The 17649-nt window shown below is 39.7% G+C and overlaps 1 long non-coding RNA gene across 7 annotated transcripts in view; it reads right to left on the reverse strand.

Annotated features, from left to right (window-relative positions):
* LOC146321224 (uncharacterized) overlaps window positions 1–17649 on the reverse strand; it is a 138994-nt gene that overhangs the window by 104699 nt on the left and 16646 nt on the right. For 5 of the 7 annotated variants that reach the window (XR_014771392.1, XR_014771391.1, XR_014771390.1 and 2 more), the window contains exon 3: window positions 8087–8153. The exons of the other annotated variants lie outside the window; for them this stretch is intronic. This is a non-coding gene — a long non-coding RNA (uncharacterized LOC146321224). The remainder of the gene's footprint in view (window positions 1–8086; window positions 8154–17649) is intronic. 7 annotated transcript variants of the gene reach the window in all.

Raw genomic sequence — 17649 nt, forward strand, 5'->3', positions numbered from 1 at the left:
CCCATCAAGCCAGCAGATTTGAATGCTAAACCCATTAGCCAAGCATCACTCACAGTCAGAGCTGGCGATGATAAATAACCCAACCAGAGAAATCTGATTAGGAGAGACGGAGGCAGGGGATCTGAGGGAATGAGTAACAGCAATGTCGCCGTTATCGGGCCTCAGTCAGATTGGAAATCACACACCGAGAAAACATGAAATGTTCATCTGCAATGGGTTGTGTCGGCTGTTTTCCTAAAACATGGGTTGAGACCCAAAATTGGGTCTTTGGTGGGTTGCAATTAAATGAAAGCTGAACTTTGCTTGCATGTTGTTCTGACATGCCAAAGTCACTGATCTACACAACAAACAGGCTGCTTAATTGGTATATTTTAAATTGCAAGAAACTGGGAGATTCTGGGTGGCACTGTTGCCTTAAGGGTGAGGCTGTGGTTGAGTGAATCATTCGCATTCACCTGGCAGTCAACCATGGACAGTCTGATACTCAAATACACTGTTTGTGTACTGCCTTTAACTCTGGCTCCGTTTACTGTTTCATCTTGCTCTGGATGATAAGCAGTAAAACTGGAGAAAAATGGTAAATAATGCATCATATTTTATTAATGTCTCCTTTATGGCAAATAGTTGGCTGACCTTTGAGGAAAAAAAGGCCTGTGTATTTATTTTTGGAATTACACAGTTGGTTTACAACAGATTTCTTTCTATCTATCTATCTATCTATCTATCTATCTATCTATCTATCTATCTATCTATCTATCTATCTATCTATCTATAACAGCCTACAACACTCACTCCAGTGACCAAATTTACTGCAACAAACACGGAAAGCACTCAGACTACCTTTGAATTATTTACTCATGCAGTTTTGCCTGATGCTTAAGATAACATAATTTGTTTTCATGTAACTAACTGTGCTCTTCATCGTACCTCCTCTGGTTTTCATAGCAGACAATCACGCTTCACTGGACATACGAGGACTGGCATCAGGTGTGGTTTGACTCCACACACCTCACTGACAAACTCTCACCAGGGATGACCTGGTGACCAAAAAAAAAAAAAACACATACAGTTTATGAGATGTTTTCCATTTTGCTTAATCTTAAGCAATAGCATAGGCTATCCTAAAACTATAATACTCAACAGCCCAAAGAGTTACTGGTCGCTGTAATTGTTCTTTTATACTGTTCCTGGCTATGATGATGTGATTCCTTCCCAACATAATGCCAACATATTGTTTTGAATAAAAAAGTTTGACATCTTGGGAAATACACTTACTCACTTTTTTACTAAGAGTAAGATAATAGAATAAATACTACTGTCATGTCTGTGTGTTCAGTATAGGGCCTAAAAGCGGGGAAACCGTTAATCTGTCTTTGCTTAAGGTTAAAAATACACCTACAGCACCTCTCCACCTCACTAAAGCATTATTTTGTGGTTTCACAGGGAATATGCTCAGCTTCTTTACCTTCTTGAGCTTGGCAAACTCACAGTGACAAAAAAACTCTACTAGAACTCTACCTAAAGAGTTACAGCATATAACTAGGCCACTAGTCTAATTAGGGTGCATACAAATTAATCAGCATGTTTGAATCCAGTTTGTAGCCATCATTTCAGATAAGTATTGTACACTGTCTTATTTTCTTGTATCTCTCTGCTGCACTTCAAAAAGCAGTTATATCTTGAGCATGACAAGTGCTATTGGTTTGTCTTTGGTCTGTTTTTTAGAACCATATTTCCAAGCACTTTCACACTAAAAAGGTCAATGTGGACTCAGCATGCAACATCTCAATGAGCCAATCGATCCAAACCCCTTAACCCGGTCTCTCAGGTCAGATATATACATTTACATTCATTGTAATAACCCTTAAGGTCAAACTGAATTCAATTACATAATTTATCACAACATGGCGATTAAATCCATAGATCCATGGTCAAGGTGATTCTGTGCAAATGAAGGTGTTGTAATCTTTTTAATATCATAACTGAATTTCAGGCCTATATAATGAATGGCCACTGGCTCAAAACACTGTTTTGTTTTATTCATTTAAAACCAAATGGCAGAGCAGGGGTGTTTTAATCAGCAGTGTCTTTGCAGTAAAGAGCAAGGCTAGACAATACATTTGATTGCATATCATCGTTAGCAAGATTTTTCCCCCGCAGCCCAGGGCACACAAGCACAACACAACATCAAACCATCAGTCCTGGTTAATTATTAAGAGCAAATTCAATTTACCCTCAACCAGTTCACTGAAAAGCCCATATACCTTCTAATAGCCAGTCACGTATAGGTTGCATAAGCATTCCCTGTGACAAACAATTATACAAACATACACACATGCACACTCACATCGATTGACCTTTCCCGCTGAGTGTTATTAATACATGCAGGACGTATTGGGAAAGGTTAACGAGCAGTAAGGCCAGCGCCACTTACATAGAATACAAACAAGAAAAGTAAGAAGCTTAACCGTACACAGGTGACAGAGAGGGTCCTGTGACTTTTATACCTTTGATAGATATTTATATTCATGTAAATGCAATCGGTGCATAGTACATGCACTGAAAAGATTGACCTTGATAGTTGTAATAAGTGATAACAAAAGGGGTTAATGGTTTGGAGAAGACATGACCAGCATTTATTCTAAGTTCACCATTAGTGTGAACGGGTGGCCACGGGGGTCATGGATCATACTGTTATCTTGCAGTAATAATATCTCCATGCAGTGTTGTTTACATAAACTGTTGTGATCATACACATGTCCAAGACAGCCCCCCCTACTGAAAATATGTGTTAAAACACTTCAACAGTTCAACCTTGTCATCATGTGACCATGTGTAGAACACTCATGAGTAAATAAGTGATGATATATTCAGTATATCTTCTGTACAGCAGTGGGTTTGGTGACAGATGTGAATGGCCTCTGTGATCTTTCTTTGGCCTTCCACTGACTGCTCAAAAAGTTAGTGAGTGAGTTAGCTGGTAACAGAGATAGAATTATTTGTTTCTGTATCTGTTCAATCAACAAAATTATCTGTCGCAGTCAGGGGTGGTTAATACTGGAAGTCATGTTAAATCGGGAAAATGTTGTATTTTTGAACCTGATATTCATTGTCAATGCAATTGTGCCTCCAAAGCATCAAGATGATTTCATAACATGCATGTAATTAATTATTGAACATATTTCCACATCTTCTAACTGTACTTTTCATCTCTCTCTTTTTTCTTTCTCTCTCTCTCTCTCTCTCTCGCTATTTTTGACTAAACTAAGTTTTATAAACTGAACGCCACCATCCACCCTTTAACTTGGGTACATTTAACAATCAGAAACAAAAAGAAAGCTTTATGCATTGGAATACTGCATTGTACACAGCAAATAAGAATTCTTTACAGTAAAGATATAAAAAATATCCGTCAGTTTGAAAGAAATAGTCTTAAAATGAAATTATGACGGTGTTAATGTTACCGTATTATTCCATCACATGTTTTTGCTTTACTGAATAAGGTATTTGTATTCGGGTGCATCCCTACTTTCCTTGTTCAGATCTATGATTATGTTTTTATAACAAGCGATTCCTTGTGGCCATTGCAAATAATGACTGTTCACTGCAAAGTAAAGGTAGAAGTACTGCAATGTTTTTAAAGAGTAACTTAATCCCTGGCTGAAAAAAAAGATGTTTTACTCTAGTTTAAAGTTTCAAGCCTGGTTCTTCTCTGACCACACCCAGCACTATGATGATGGCTGTGCTTGGGTGTGGTCAGAAATGTGCTGTAATGTCATGGGGTCCTGGAGTTCAACAACCAGAGGTCAGCAAAAGCAAGATTTTCAAGGGGTGTTAAGTTACTCTTAAAAACAGTTTGCGGTGGATGGCTTGACACACAATCTAACTTTTGCTTCTTTCCCTAAACTTAACCAAGGAGTTTCAGTTACCTGAACCAAACCTTAACCACAGAGGTGGCAGATCAGAAAACACCCATATGAACTGATTGTTCGCATAAGAGCAGTCATGTGGGTAGCCATTTGAGGACACAGTCAGTCACGGTGGACCCCCCATACACCTCAGAGACAGGATAATAAAAATCACAATAATCTCATAAACCCAACGGTTACTTTAATGTCAGCTGGCACAGAACTTGCGTGCATAGCTAACAGCTACAGCATGTGTCATCTAGGAAACATCACAGGGAAAAATCATGCACAGTTGCACAGAAAATACACAATATACATCAGAAATGATCTGAGGCTGCTCTCTCTTCCCTGTCCAGAAAAATGTCCAGTCACTCAGTACATACATCCCCAGTGACCTGAAATATATTATCTCGTCTTCCTTCCCACACCACAGAGCTCCCATACATGGCTCAAAGCTTTTAATAGTCTTGGAATGACTTAAAAACATGTGGAGTCACAAAAATAAATGTAAGTCGCAAATGACTTGGAACATCTCAACGCCCCCCTCACTTTCTCCCCCCTCCCTCCCTCCCTCTCTTTCTAACTGGGTCAGTGTGATGATGGTGTCAGTGTCTGGACTCAGCAGCAGCATATTTGCATCAGTCATCCCAACTAGACCGTGAAGAGAAGGATTTCCCTGTTCAGCTGTGCCAGTGAGTCAGTGAAATATACCCTCATAAAACCCCGCTGGACTGAAAAGAGGCCTGGGGAAAACTTGGATCCATTTAATGGGCTCAACTTCAGGCGCTTTGCTTTTGGCAATGCAGATACAATGTAAGTGGAAAGTAACATCCCAGAAGACCAATACTTCACAAAATGATGCTTATATAAAACATGCAGACATGATTCTTATATTTTATAGATGTGTTTTTGAAGGATGGCTCTAGACATTAAGCCTCTGCTGTCGTGAAAGATCACAGTAGTCATATTAATATCCTATATCTATATATACTGTATCATACTAAATCTGCACTGGTTCAAAAATCTGATCAGCTCATGAAGTCTTATCAAACCGACCTTTCCTAAGTCCCACCCCTGTGTGCTCAGTGCTCCAGTAGCAGCTGAGCAAGCCTGGTACCCAGCAAAATCTCTGTCAGCTTCTCCTTCTGTGTTTACTGTATGCATTTTTTTTTCTCAAGATAGCACCCTACTCTGCCTCTGATTGGATTAGCCTGATTTTCTTACCCTGATCTTACCCAATCTCACTCCTCATGCCTTCTATCTAGTCAAACGTAATGACGGTACATAAAAATGGACGATACATCTGAACTTTCTCCAATTATAGAGAAATGAAGCCAAAATATCCAAGATATGCGCGCTTCCATCTTGCGCTAGTGACGTCACTTGGAGCCAGAGTTTGCACAGTGGCATGTCTTGTAGTACGGTGCAGCCACAGATAGGCCTACCTGGAGAGGTGTAGATTAGCTAGCTAGCTTTCTGTAAATATTAGTTAACTTAAGATATGACTGTACTATTTGGTTTTCTTTTCAACATAGACAAGCCATATCTGTCAAGCATCTATTCTCAATTACTCCACTGTTATTTCCATATTCACAATTAATTTAAGAAAAGTCATTAAACACAATTTTTCGCTAAAAAGAGGAGACTACATACTACTGGTTTAATTTGTAATGTTTGCTTTCATTTTATTTTATGCCCAAAATCATGAGAGCAAGGTTGCTTTCCTCAAATGCATGATAAAAATTTTCCTAGCATGAAATGAAGAGCGGCAGGGAAAACCTTCAGGGCTGTGAGCTGCATCAACACTTATGATGGTATGCTCTTAATTCTGCTGAGACACCAAAGACAGCCCTCTGGTGTGCTTTAAGGTTGGAGAAAAACTCAGTGGTGCAGCCAAAGATATGCAACCAAATTCAACCTCTAATTAGGCCTGCTCATCCAAATTTAGAAGGCTGTGGTACAAAAAATTTCCATGATATAAGCAGCCTCGGGACATCCTTGAACATTTGGCTGCGATTGCAACTCTGGGGCTTAATTAATTGAACGGTCAGGTTTTTTCAGGTCATATCAAAATAGCTTGGGATAGTATTACAAAATTGTGATGAGGCTGAAAGGTGGTTAATTAAAGACACAGTGAGACCTGAACATAACTCATTTTCTGCATATCCAGTTACAGGCAGCCATCTTGGCTCCTTGTCTCACCTCTCTGACAGCGAGGTCATGCAACATCTTGAATAAAACACAAGTTTGTTCGTTCTTGTAGTGTGCTTGAGGGAAATTTTTATTTATTTATTCATTCATTTATTTATGATTTATTTGTTAAGGACAGATACAGTACACATAGACAAAAACAGCTGATGCATGTGTCATAGTGTTTATAGCAACAACTATCTCTTGAAGGGTTCTTATGAAAATAAGAGATTGAAACAGTGAGGTAAAAAGAAGGTAACCTGCATACAACAAGATATTATGATGCTAATTAAAAGCTGAGTACAGCAAGACACATTAAAGCACACAGTTGAAGTCATTACATTTACATTTGCAGTACATTTCAAATGATCAGGTAGTGGGCTCCAAGACTGCTTCTTTCACAGAGAAAGCTGTCTGAGCAAAAGATGTTTTACAGAGTGGAACTTCTGCAGTTGCCACTTGAGGCTTCTCTGGTGGATCTACTGCAGCTGTGTAACTTCTTGACGTACTGCAAGAAGCTGAGAGGCAAGTCCATTTAACAATTTAATGAAAAAATCAATGAAAATCAATGAAGTTTGTGAAGCTTAAAGGCACAATATGTAAATTTTGCTGCTGGGGGTCTCCCACAATAAGACAATAACAAAAGACATAGTTTGGTGACGTTGTGAAGTGGCATTGGATGATAGTATTTTTACCTTCACTTTTCAACAACCACCCTGACCAATGAAAATCTGTCTGACATCACTCAAAAATCATGTTCACTCTGCTTAGTTTTAATAAGGATTTACTGATTTTAAACCTAGTTTTGCTAAATCTGATTAGAATTAGTCTTAGATTAAATTAATCTTTGTTGATGCAACCCAGTCTTAGTTTTTAATGTCAAACAGGAGGCATGAAGCCAGGCTGATGCTTCTTGCATCACAGGTTTTGCCAGATACATAGATGGACTTGCGTCAGCGTTCATCTGCACACATACATGCTTTTGACAAAACACAGTGTTTCCACTGAAATTTTGTTTATTTTCATTTGTTATGATCCTTTTGTCATTTCTGCTTTTCTGGAATGTGAACAAAAGATAAGGGATGGGTGCAACCATTAAGACAGAGATAAAAGTTACTCTGACTCATCACCTCGACCGACACTACCTTCACACCCCCTTCTTTTTCACTGTACCAACCTCTCTCTCCCTCCCACTCACTCTGAGATCTTTGATTATAACTTCCTCAAGTTTGAAATTGATGTGTTTTCTATCTTTTTTTTTTTTTTTTTAGCTGGGCTTGGGTCAGCTGAGAGTCAGCCAACTGGGCCTTGATCCTAAGGCTCACTCTCAGGTAAACTTTCAACTATAAAAGACCCCTATTGCTACTTTCAACTTCATCTCCCTGCTCTCCACCTCCTCCTCCTCACTGACGCAATGTGCTTTGTTGATAAACCTACCTTAAGAGTTCACTGGTCTGTCAGATGATTTTTCTCACCTCCTTATGCTATTTGAGTAATAGGGATAAGTGTTATGGTGTGTATGAATTTGTGTGTTTTGGAGTGTATCCAAAGATGTCCACGTACCTCTGCAGCTGGCAGATGAGATACCAGATCTCAATGCAAACTCTCTCTAGGGTCTTTCTAATGTGGATGTGAATGCATTATTTTGCACACAGACAGTGTCGATAACGCACCAATTTAAGAAAACCACACCTATTCTGTCATAATCACATCCTCAGACTCAAGTTGGTGTTCAGAACAAACTGAGAAACACACAGTCGGAACTGCAGTGGTCTCACTCAAACACACACACACACACACAGAGAACCAGACACACGCACAGACGCAGACACACAAACACATTTGATCAGTGGTACCGCTCGCTGTGCAAAAAGGACAGTTCTTCTGCCAAGGCAACATGCTGTTGGCGAACGCTGTGAGAGGCTGTCGTAGAGTCTTCTGCTCACTTAGCACTTCACATACAGTCTGTCATACTCTGTGTTACTCACTCAGCAAAAGCATGAAGTGTGCGCAAGTGTTTGGTGTGACGGTCCAAAAAACACAGTCCTGGATAACCTGGAAAGAAAGTAAAAGAAACAGAAGAATTGATTGGAAGTTTTGAGGCCAAGTTGGTTTTTGAATGAGCTCAGACCGAAGCCAGCGGGAGAGAGAGTCACCTCAAGAGGATGCTTGATAACTAATGAAGGACCCCCGCAGGTAACACAACTTTTAAAGAGATAGTTTGGATTATTTGATGTAGGGTTGTATGAGGTACTAATCTATAGTCAGTGGATTACCTATAGTAGGTGCTGGTTGGTTTGCCCTCAGTTAGGAGAAGCAGAGATGAGTACCAGCACGGAAGCTAAGCAATAAACATCTTTTGAGGGGATTAAAAACAAAAGCTATTTTCACCACCTAAAAAAAATATCTATCAATATCTAAAAATATCTATCAGTTAAAGTGCATGCTATATTTAGAATATCTTCTCTGGTTTAATTTGCCATCAGACAGCCTTTTCTAACAGGAAACCAGCATTATACTGTATAAGTCAAATATCACTGTTTCCAAATCTATCAAATTCCATAGGTGAAATTGGTTCTTCATAACTCACAGAACACAGGAGTTTGCGGTTCTGCCACTTCCTTCATCTGTTAGTTTGTTTGTGTAGGTGTTCAGAAGAGTCAGACAATAATATGAGCAAATTAACAGATCGAGGCAGCAGGAAAGCAGCAACTCCTGTGTTCTGTGACATGAAACTACTCATTTCACCTTATATATAATATAATATAATATAGCTGACCCTGTCCACAGCAGTTCATTGCTTAGCTTCCATGATGGTACTCCTCTCTGCTTCTCCAAATGGGGCTATGCTGACCTCCATCTACTGCAGGTAATAACTGGCTATTGAAATGGACTTCAAATAATCTGAACTATCCCTTTAAGCTGCATGTATTTCATCCTGACTTGCCAAGTGGATGCATGTTGTATAGTGTTAACCACAAGGGGGCCACTAAAATAGTGTGAACACCCACCACATTTAACTGTAGCTCACACTTAGCATAGTGTTTAGATTAAAAAAAAAAACTACATGTAAAAGAAACACACAGAAAACTCACTCACATATGCTCAGACATCCTTCACTTCCTTTCTCCCCTGCTTCCATGTTGATTGTGCTGACACAAATACACCCCTCACCCACTGTCACCCTCACATATGCACACACACACACACATCAAACATCACTTCTCCTGGCATGCACACAAAGAGACAAATACTCTCTCCCTACCCCTCACTCTCTCTGTCAGCCACCTTCCATATGAGAGAAACGCCTGATGTTGGCTAACTAGAGCCAACTACTGAGAGTTGTTAGTTTGGTGCCTGCATTACAAATGACATGCGCTGAGTGTGTGTGAGCGTGAAAGTCAGAGAATTTGAGAGAAAGAGTGAGAGCATTTTGGCACTTACTAAGGCTAATCTTTAACTTTAGTCCAATTATCCCATCTCTCCTGCTCATACACACACAAACACACACCATCAAAGCCCCTGCCCATTTTCAAGCATGCAGGAGTGCCAAGAGTCAAGGGCAAAATACACAAACACAATACACACAGTGTGACATCAGTTTCACTGCAGGCACTGTGATAGCACCTCACACTGCTCAGCACTGCTCTGCCAAAGCCTCTCTCAGGTATCTCTCTCAGGCTTAAGGTGGGTGATGACAGCAGGTGTTTGTGTGTGCAGTCACTATTAACACGGTGTTAATGCTTTTACACATTCATATTTCACCTTTAATCAGATCGTAATTCACAAGCAGCACCCTGCCCATGAATGAACACAGCGCTGATTTAGGGATATTGATATCCATGTTATTGTGTTGCATACGTATCAATTATAGTTGTGATTCCCAGATAAGCAAGGTAGAATTGTGTTTTCGTTGCCTTTTTTCACTTATCACATGCTTAACAGATATTGAAATACACTGTAAAAAATCAGAAATGAATTTAGTGGAATCAACCAACCTTTTTCTCATTAACTTATAAATATGCAAGTCTTATTTATTCAAGTTAATTCGACTTAAAATTTCTGGTATTTATGTTCAGAACACTTTATAACTCATAAATATAACTTCTTCTAATGTGAAGTTTTTTGAGTTGAAATGATAAGTTGAATGGATGTACAGTACAGAGTTCAATCCACTCATTAAATTAAGAGTCTAAAAAGAAGAAAGATGATCAGCACATTAGCAGATGTCCCAGTTCTCCCAGTGTTTAAGAGTCTCTAAAACACTTTAAGATGAGTCATGGTTGCTTGTTTTCACAAAAATGAAAACACTCTGAACCATGGCGAAGGTTAGGACTGAATTCAGCCGCCTTTAAGCTTAAGATTTTACAAATTCACTAAGAGAAGTTGGACCAAAGTAGCTCCAAGAGGAGCAGCTGAAGCTTAAGTTCTTTTTGTGAAATGAAGAACACTCAAACTTAAAAACTGTGAAAGGAAAGCAAATTTGTTTGTAATGTTCATCAGACTGTTAATGTCTCCTCAACTTGTCTTTTTTAAGCAAGCCAACCTACAATTTTAAAGCAGGCCAAGCACAAACTTTTTTAAGTGAAAACAAATGTTTGGGGGTTTTTTTGTTTGTTTGTTTGTTTGATTTTTTTAAGGTGTAGTCTGAAATAATATGTTACACACATAAAATCATTTTCAACAAACACAATGAGAAGTGACAGAAAACACAAATCCCCCCGAGGGCAGCTTAGACTGGAGATTAAGTGCTTATGAGCTTTCATGGAAATTTGTTTGCAGAAAAGTCAAAATCTTTCCATAACACAGTGACTCAGTCAATCCTCTGTCCTGTTTTCTCCGGATGACCAATGGACGGGATTCCACACAAACAGACACACAGATCAACTGTCGTGAAACAATTAAAAAGAGTCCTGTCACTTCCTACCCCCCAGCACACTGTCAGTCAGGTTTACACACTAACATAAGCACACAAACAGAAACCTGTGACAAAAAGAAACACTGATCCTCATTATCATTATCACATCAACAACCAACTACAGTCTTTGTAATCTATCACTTTTAATTACTATATTTCTATTCCACATGGCCTGTGTGCAGGGCTATACCCTGGATTTAACCTGAGGTCAGGAGCCTTACTTCTTAACTAATTTAACTGCTATTAAATCCTGTTTTCTGTGAATCAAAAACTGAGATAATGGTCTAAATCATGTGTGTGTTGGCTATTTTCGTCTCCACTGCAAAAAATCTCAATGTTATTAAATAATGTATTTCTTAGTTGAGCTGTGCAACCAAATATTTCTTGAAAAAAGCAAAAACCTACCCATGCATAAATAAGCCTTCTTCCTCTTTCTTGTAGAAATCAACTTTTTGCTAGAATTTTCAAATTCCCTTTAACTCCTTTTTCATTATCTGCCTCTCAGACAAACCACACAAATCAGCTGATATAATGGATAGAGCATGTGGACCTCATATTTTACTCTCCATGGATGAATTGTGATTTAGTGTGTCTGTCCCTGTTGGTAAGTGCCAGCTTGTTTGTAACCCACAGTGTCCATGTGCTCATGTCCATGTGTGTAATGTATCTGCCTGTGCATCTGTGTCAGTGTATGTCTGTTTATTTATTTACATGTGCTCTGCTACCGTTTGAAAATCAAGACTATAGAAACAAGAGTGAAAGAAAGACAGACAAAACCAATTCAACAGAAAATCCTTGTAACAAATGTTTGTACATATGTACTATTCTCTCAATTACTTTAGTTTCTAAATGAAATTATATAATTAAAGGACAGCTTTAGGACCATACGTTACCCTCAAGTCAAAGTTGAATAAAGGGTAAATACATATGGAAACATGTACATAAAAAATCTGCTAGCATCCCAGATGTGATTAATGAAGTGAGAGTCTCAGTCGACTCCCCTGACCTGCACCAAGGCCGTATAGGACCAGAGCTGCCGAGCCCTCAGGCGGTGCGCATGTTTGTGTGTGTTAATGGCTGAGTGAGAGAAAGAGGTGTGTTTGTGCATGTGTGTTGCAGAGTCTGTTTTTTTATGTGTTTATGCATATGCATACATTCATACTGTGTGTGTGTGTGTGTGTGTGTGTGTGTGTGTGTGTGTGTGTGTGTGTGTGTGTGTGTAAACGTGTTTGTGTGTCTCAAAGTGTGTCTGTGTGTGCACTCAAAGCAACATGCCCTGAGGCTGTGACAGACGGACTCTAAACCACGTTACCCACACACCCCACTGCCTCGCTTAATAGTGCATGAGATAAGAACATTTGGACTTCAGAATGCCCTCACCACCACCACCACCAAGCCCTCCTCCATGGGAAATTGAGTTTTATGGCCCCCCAGTTTGTGACAATAGCTCCAATGGTTTGGATCGCTGAGGGGAAATTCCATGTCAACATTTGGAGATGTCCTGGATGGGTTGACTAGGAAACCTAATATAAACACAGACACACTCAGTAGCTCAACAGTACAGTGGGTGAAACTACACACTTTGAGCACTCAGAAGAAACCACATACTGTATGTGTACACACATGCTGCAAGCACAGACATGTAAATAAACAGACATACACTGACGCAGATGCACAGGCAGATACATTACACACATGGACATGAGAACATGGACACTGAGTGTTACAAACAAGCTGGCGCATATAAACAGGGACAGACACACTAAATCACAATTCATCCATGGAGAGCAAAATATGAGGTCCACCTGATCTATCCATTGTATCAGCTGATTTGTGTGATCTGTCTGACAGATAGATCATGGAAAAGGAGTTAAAGGGATAGTTCAGGTTGTCTGAAGTGGGACTGTATGAGGTATTTATCGATAGTCTGCGTATTACTTACAGTTGAAGCCGGTTGGCACAACCCCAGTTTGGAGAAGCAGCAGGAGTACCAACATGGAAGCGAAGCAATATACTGCTGGGGAAAGGGTTAGCAACTAAACTTATTTTAGCCACTTAAAAAAAAAGGTTCACCTAAAAAACCAATATCAGTTTAAGTGTACATTTTATTTAGAATATTTTCACTATGTTACTTTGCCTTTTCTGACAGTAAACCACCTTTATGCAAGCCAAATATCACTCGCTCCAAACTGGAGGAGGAGAGCTCAGTCATTTTTACCTCGTAGAATATGAGGGTTGCTGGTCTATCACTGCCTCCATCTTTTGGTTAGTTTGTGTTATTGTGTGACTTCAGTGAAGCTGAGCTATCCTGAACTATCCACTGAAGTCAACACACAGTGGCAAACCACCATCTCCTGTGTTGTGCAAGGTATTAATTTCGCCTATGGAGTCAGGTTTGTTTGGATATTCAGCTTGTGTAACAGGTTGTCTGATGGGGAAGTATGGTGAAAATGTCCTAAATATATTGTACACTTAAAATGATATTGATTTTTTTTTTTTAGTTCAACATTTTTTGATACCTTGTTGATGACCCTGCATTCCAGTAGTTAGCTTCCATGCTGGTGCCCCTCTCTGCTTCTCTTAAGTAGTGGTGTGCCAACTGGCATCTACTGTAGGTGATACACTGACTAGTGATAAGTATCTCATACAACAGCACATCAAAAAAAAAGCCAAATGTGAAAGTAGAAAAGCTGAGCAGTAAGAATATTTTACTGCAAACAGTGTTAATATCACAGCTGGACAATTTCTTGTGTACAGAGTCAGGTGAAAGTCAGCAAGCTGCAACTTTGCAAATTCTGTGCTTCAAATGACAATTGTACACCAGCTACACAACAATTATAGCTAAAGCCTTCCCATCTCTGGAATCCTGGTTTAATCTTCCTCTGGCACACTGGTGCACTGTGGTAACCCAAGGAATGAGCAAAGTAATCCAAAGCGCACTCAAAAAGTAATACATCATCATCCTGCCAATGCAAGTCAGAGGTAATCTGAGAAGTGAAACCTTCTGAAGCAGAAAACTCTCACAGAGATCAGATGAACACATGTGACTCTGCAAGACAGTGACTCAGTCAGTCAGGAGGAGACAGAAGCAGTGCACACCTGCAAGAAGAAGGCCTGATCAACGAACCATTGTTGACATTGAGGCGTCTAGCAAATAGAAACAGAAAGAGAGAGAAACAGGCATTTAAAAAAAATATATATCACTGGTTTGGAGACACTCAAACATACTTATGCTCAGATGCAGTAATGCAGACAGAGAGAGGTGGAGAGTGGGAGGAAGAGGCAGACAGAGCAATACAGCCAGAAACGTACCGAGGGAGAGAAATAGAAACAGACACGCAGCCAGCCAGAGAGGCAGCCAGAGATCAAGAGAAATAGTGAGGAAGAGAGAAAAAGACAGATAGGCATCCCAACTGTGACAGGCGGACTACATTGGCGCAAGGAAACTTAAAGTGCAAATACTGAAAGACAGTGATGCATACCAGCATGAAACAGAGAGACAGAGAGAGGCAGCGAGGAAGAAAGTCAAAGTGTAACTAGAGGGGGAGAGAAAAAGAGAAAAAGTGACAGAAGAAGAGTGTATGAGTGAGAGTTTGAGATGATGAGAGAGACGTACACACAGAGAGTGCATAACTCAGCAGGGATTCTTACATGCTCGTCTAAAAGGGCACAGTCCAACAGAAAGAAATACTCCACATGACAAGGACAACTTGTCTTCCCCCCCACACACACTCTCTTTAGTTTGTGTTCTGGGACTGTGAAACAGGCTGTAAACTGGCCTGTCAGCCGGCCAGATTAGCAGCCATCCACACTGTAAAAGATGACTGCAGCAAACCATCGACTTGGTGGGATTAAAAGAGTTTTTACAAGGACATTACGAACAGGGTTGGGTACCAAACACTGTGCCAACCAAATTACATTGGTATTAACAAGCAAATGTCAAATCAATCGGTGCCAAATTAAGGTACCTGGGAACAGGGTCTAAATTAACACCTACCAAGCGCAAAATATGGGTAGGTTTTTTATTTGGCATGTAAATTTCAGGAGCCACCCAACACTTTGGCGGGTAGAGTTAGGTACCGAACTGTATTTTTAATGGTACTGATCAAATCTCATCAGTACTACAGAGTACCAGCTAAAGATAAATCAATCTGTTCTAAATTTCAATACCTGGGAGTGTATCTGCATGACAGAGAATCACAGAACATAGAGGAAAAAGAGAAAGAGAGTGGTGTTCCAGTGAGCAAACCAAAAGTGACATTTGGGCTTATTTTTGACAACTGAAATTAAATATTTTTTATGACAGAGAGAGTCAACTACCAAGAAAGGAACTGCTGAGTACCTGTATCAGTATTGTATCTGTACCACATCAGTTTAACTTTGAACGGTCCTCAACCCTAATTATAAAGGGACTGATCTAACTTTAGCTGACAGAGTATGTCCCAGATTGTACTCTTTTTTTGAAAAAATAATAACGGTGTGGTATTTTCATCAAATGAGATGTTTTTTGCTTTCAGAGGGTCTGAAAATATTTTTAGATCCTTTGGAAGCTCCTGGGACAGATGAGTCAGCATGAAATGACAGCATATTATCAGTCGACCAGACTAAAGGTATCCGAGTTCCTCTGAGACAAGAATAATACAGACCCTTGTCTAAAAAGTCTGGAGTTACCCTTTCAAGTGAATGCAAATTGGTGCCTGAAGTTTTGAGGAGTAATGTTAACATTTGCGGCTGGCAAGGCTGCTGTCATTGTCAAATTTGCATTTTCTGTCTAGCATCATTTCTGTCAGTGTGGAGCCGAGTGAACTGGCGGTGAACTGAAGAGGAGGCTGGCTCGGTGCTCTCGCTGTCTATTGTGGCACAGCGGCGTCTCACTGTGCATGTGTGTGATAGAGAAAATCAGACGGAAAAATTAAGTCAGAGAAAGAGATAAAGAGGCAGAGAGGAGGGGAAGGCAAGGGGGAAAAGAAAGATGGAATAAATTAGAGGGGAGGGGGCAAATGGATAGTAAGAAAGGGAGGGAGAGAGTGTCGGAGAGAAAGTGTAAACACCTATTTGCGAGCGCCCTTGTGTCTGCTTGCTTTCATACTGAATATCTGTGTGTCTGAGTGGCCGCAGCTCACTGTGTCAGCATTACCGCACACAGCTGAGGACACCAGAGAGCTTACTAAGTAGCTGGTAAAGCAGCCTCTTTCTATCTGCATACAAACACGCACACACAAGCAGCAGGAAAAAGAGAGGCTCACAAATGAACCGAGAATCACTGATGCACATTAAACACTTGCACACTCACATACTATATGCATACTGTCGAGGCTGGAAGTGGATTATCTACCCAACCCAACTGAAAGGTAGCCTGACTGGTGCACAGGGATTAACTTTGCATGTGCAAGAATATTCAAATTAATCTGAATTTAATTTTAGCCAGAACGAGGCCAGCCAGGTTCTTCTAGGCTGCCTGAGGAGGTGATGTGAAGGCAGGTAATTTGGAATAAAAGTAAATGAGACATATTAATGGACAATTAAGTTGCATGTGAACATCCTTAATTCCCTCTAGGCCAATTAAGGTGTTTGCATAGAGCCACTTTAATTTGGGAAGAGAGCAAATTAGTCCTGTGAACTAGTTATTAGTCAGAATGTAAAATAGTTCTAGAAAACCAGCTACACAGTTACACAAGGAGTGTCCAAGTAAATTAGTTTGATTAGTTATAATAAGCTTGGGAAGTAATCAATTACATGTAATGGGATTACCTATTTAGGATACAAAAAAAGTCTAAAGTGAATTCATAGTTAATCTTACAGCTGCCAATCCATTATCATGAAAAAGTGCTTTAACTGGATGGACATTTAACAATTATTTTGTCTTTCAGTCAGAAAAGGGGTACAACATTATGCCTTCCAGCTACAAAAAATACTGTCATCATCTAAGGACTCAACATTTAATTAAAGAAATATTTACACATAAGACTAACCACTAACATTAGCTACACTGACCGACTGCTAATGACAGCTACACAGAAGCTGGTGACCAGGATGGTGTGTGGGTATAAACACAACCCCCAGATTATTTACTTTAAATTTGAGCATTAAGTATGAATAGCATCTTAACAAAGTACATATGAATGTGCATAATTACTGCTATTAATCTAAACATGCATTATGACATAATGAAGTACAGAAAAGCTGGACAACATATTAATAAGCCCTACAACAAACATCAAGTTACATTACTTTAATATTGTGATACTTGAGTTACGTTACTAAGTACCCTTTTTTAATTACTAATTGTATCAGAATACATTTTTTCTAAATCCTGGTTATGATTAAGACAACAGTACAGGGATTGTTTCATTTTTTGATGGTTAACTGACAGTTTTCTGGTTTCCATGTACGGACAGCATGCTGACAGATTACAGAGTCACTTGTAAGTCTAGCCTTTGACAGCTATCTGAAAGCTAACACTGCCTGTCCGTCAGAGGCTAATGCATAATTGAAAGCATGAATCATGCTTACTCAGCTCGTTTCTCGGCTGAAGATGAAGCCTTGACCTTGTCGGAAAAGAAATTTGTGTCCACTGTGATTCAGCACTGGATGGTTAGTCTTAATAAAAGCAGTGGCTTAATGTTGAGGTGT

Source organism: Lutjanus erythropterus, chromosome 9 (assembly GCF_056507025.1).
Source record: "Lutjanus erythropterus isolate fLutEry1 chromosome 9, fLutEry1.hap2, whole genome shotgun sequence".
NCBI classification, from domain to species: domain Eukaryota; kingdom Metazoa; phylum Chordata; class Actinopteri; order Lutjaniformes; family Lutjanidae; genus Lutjanus; species Lutjanus erythropterus.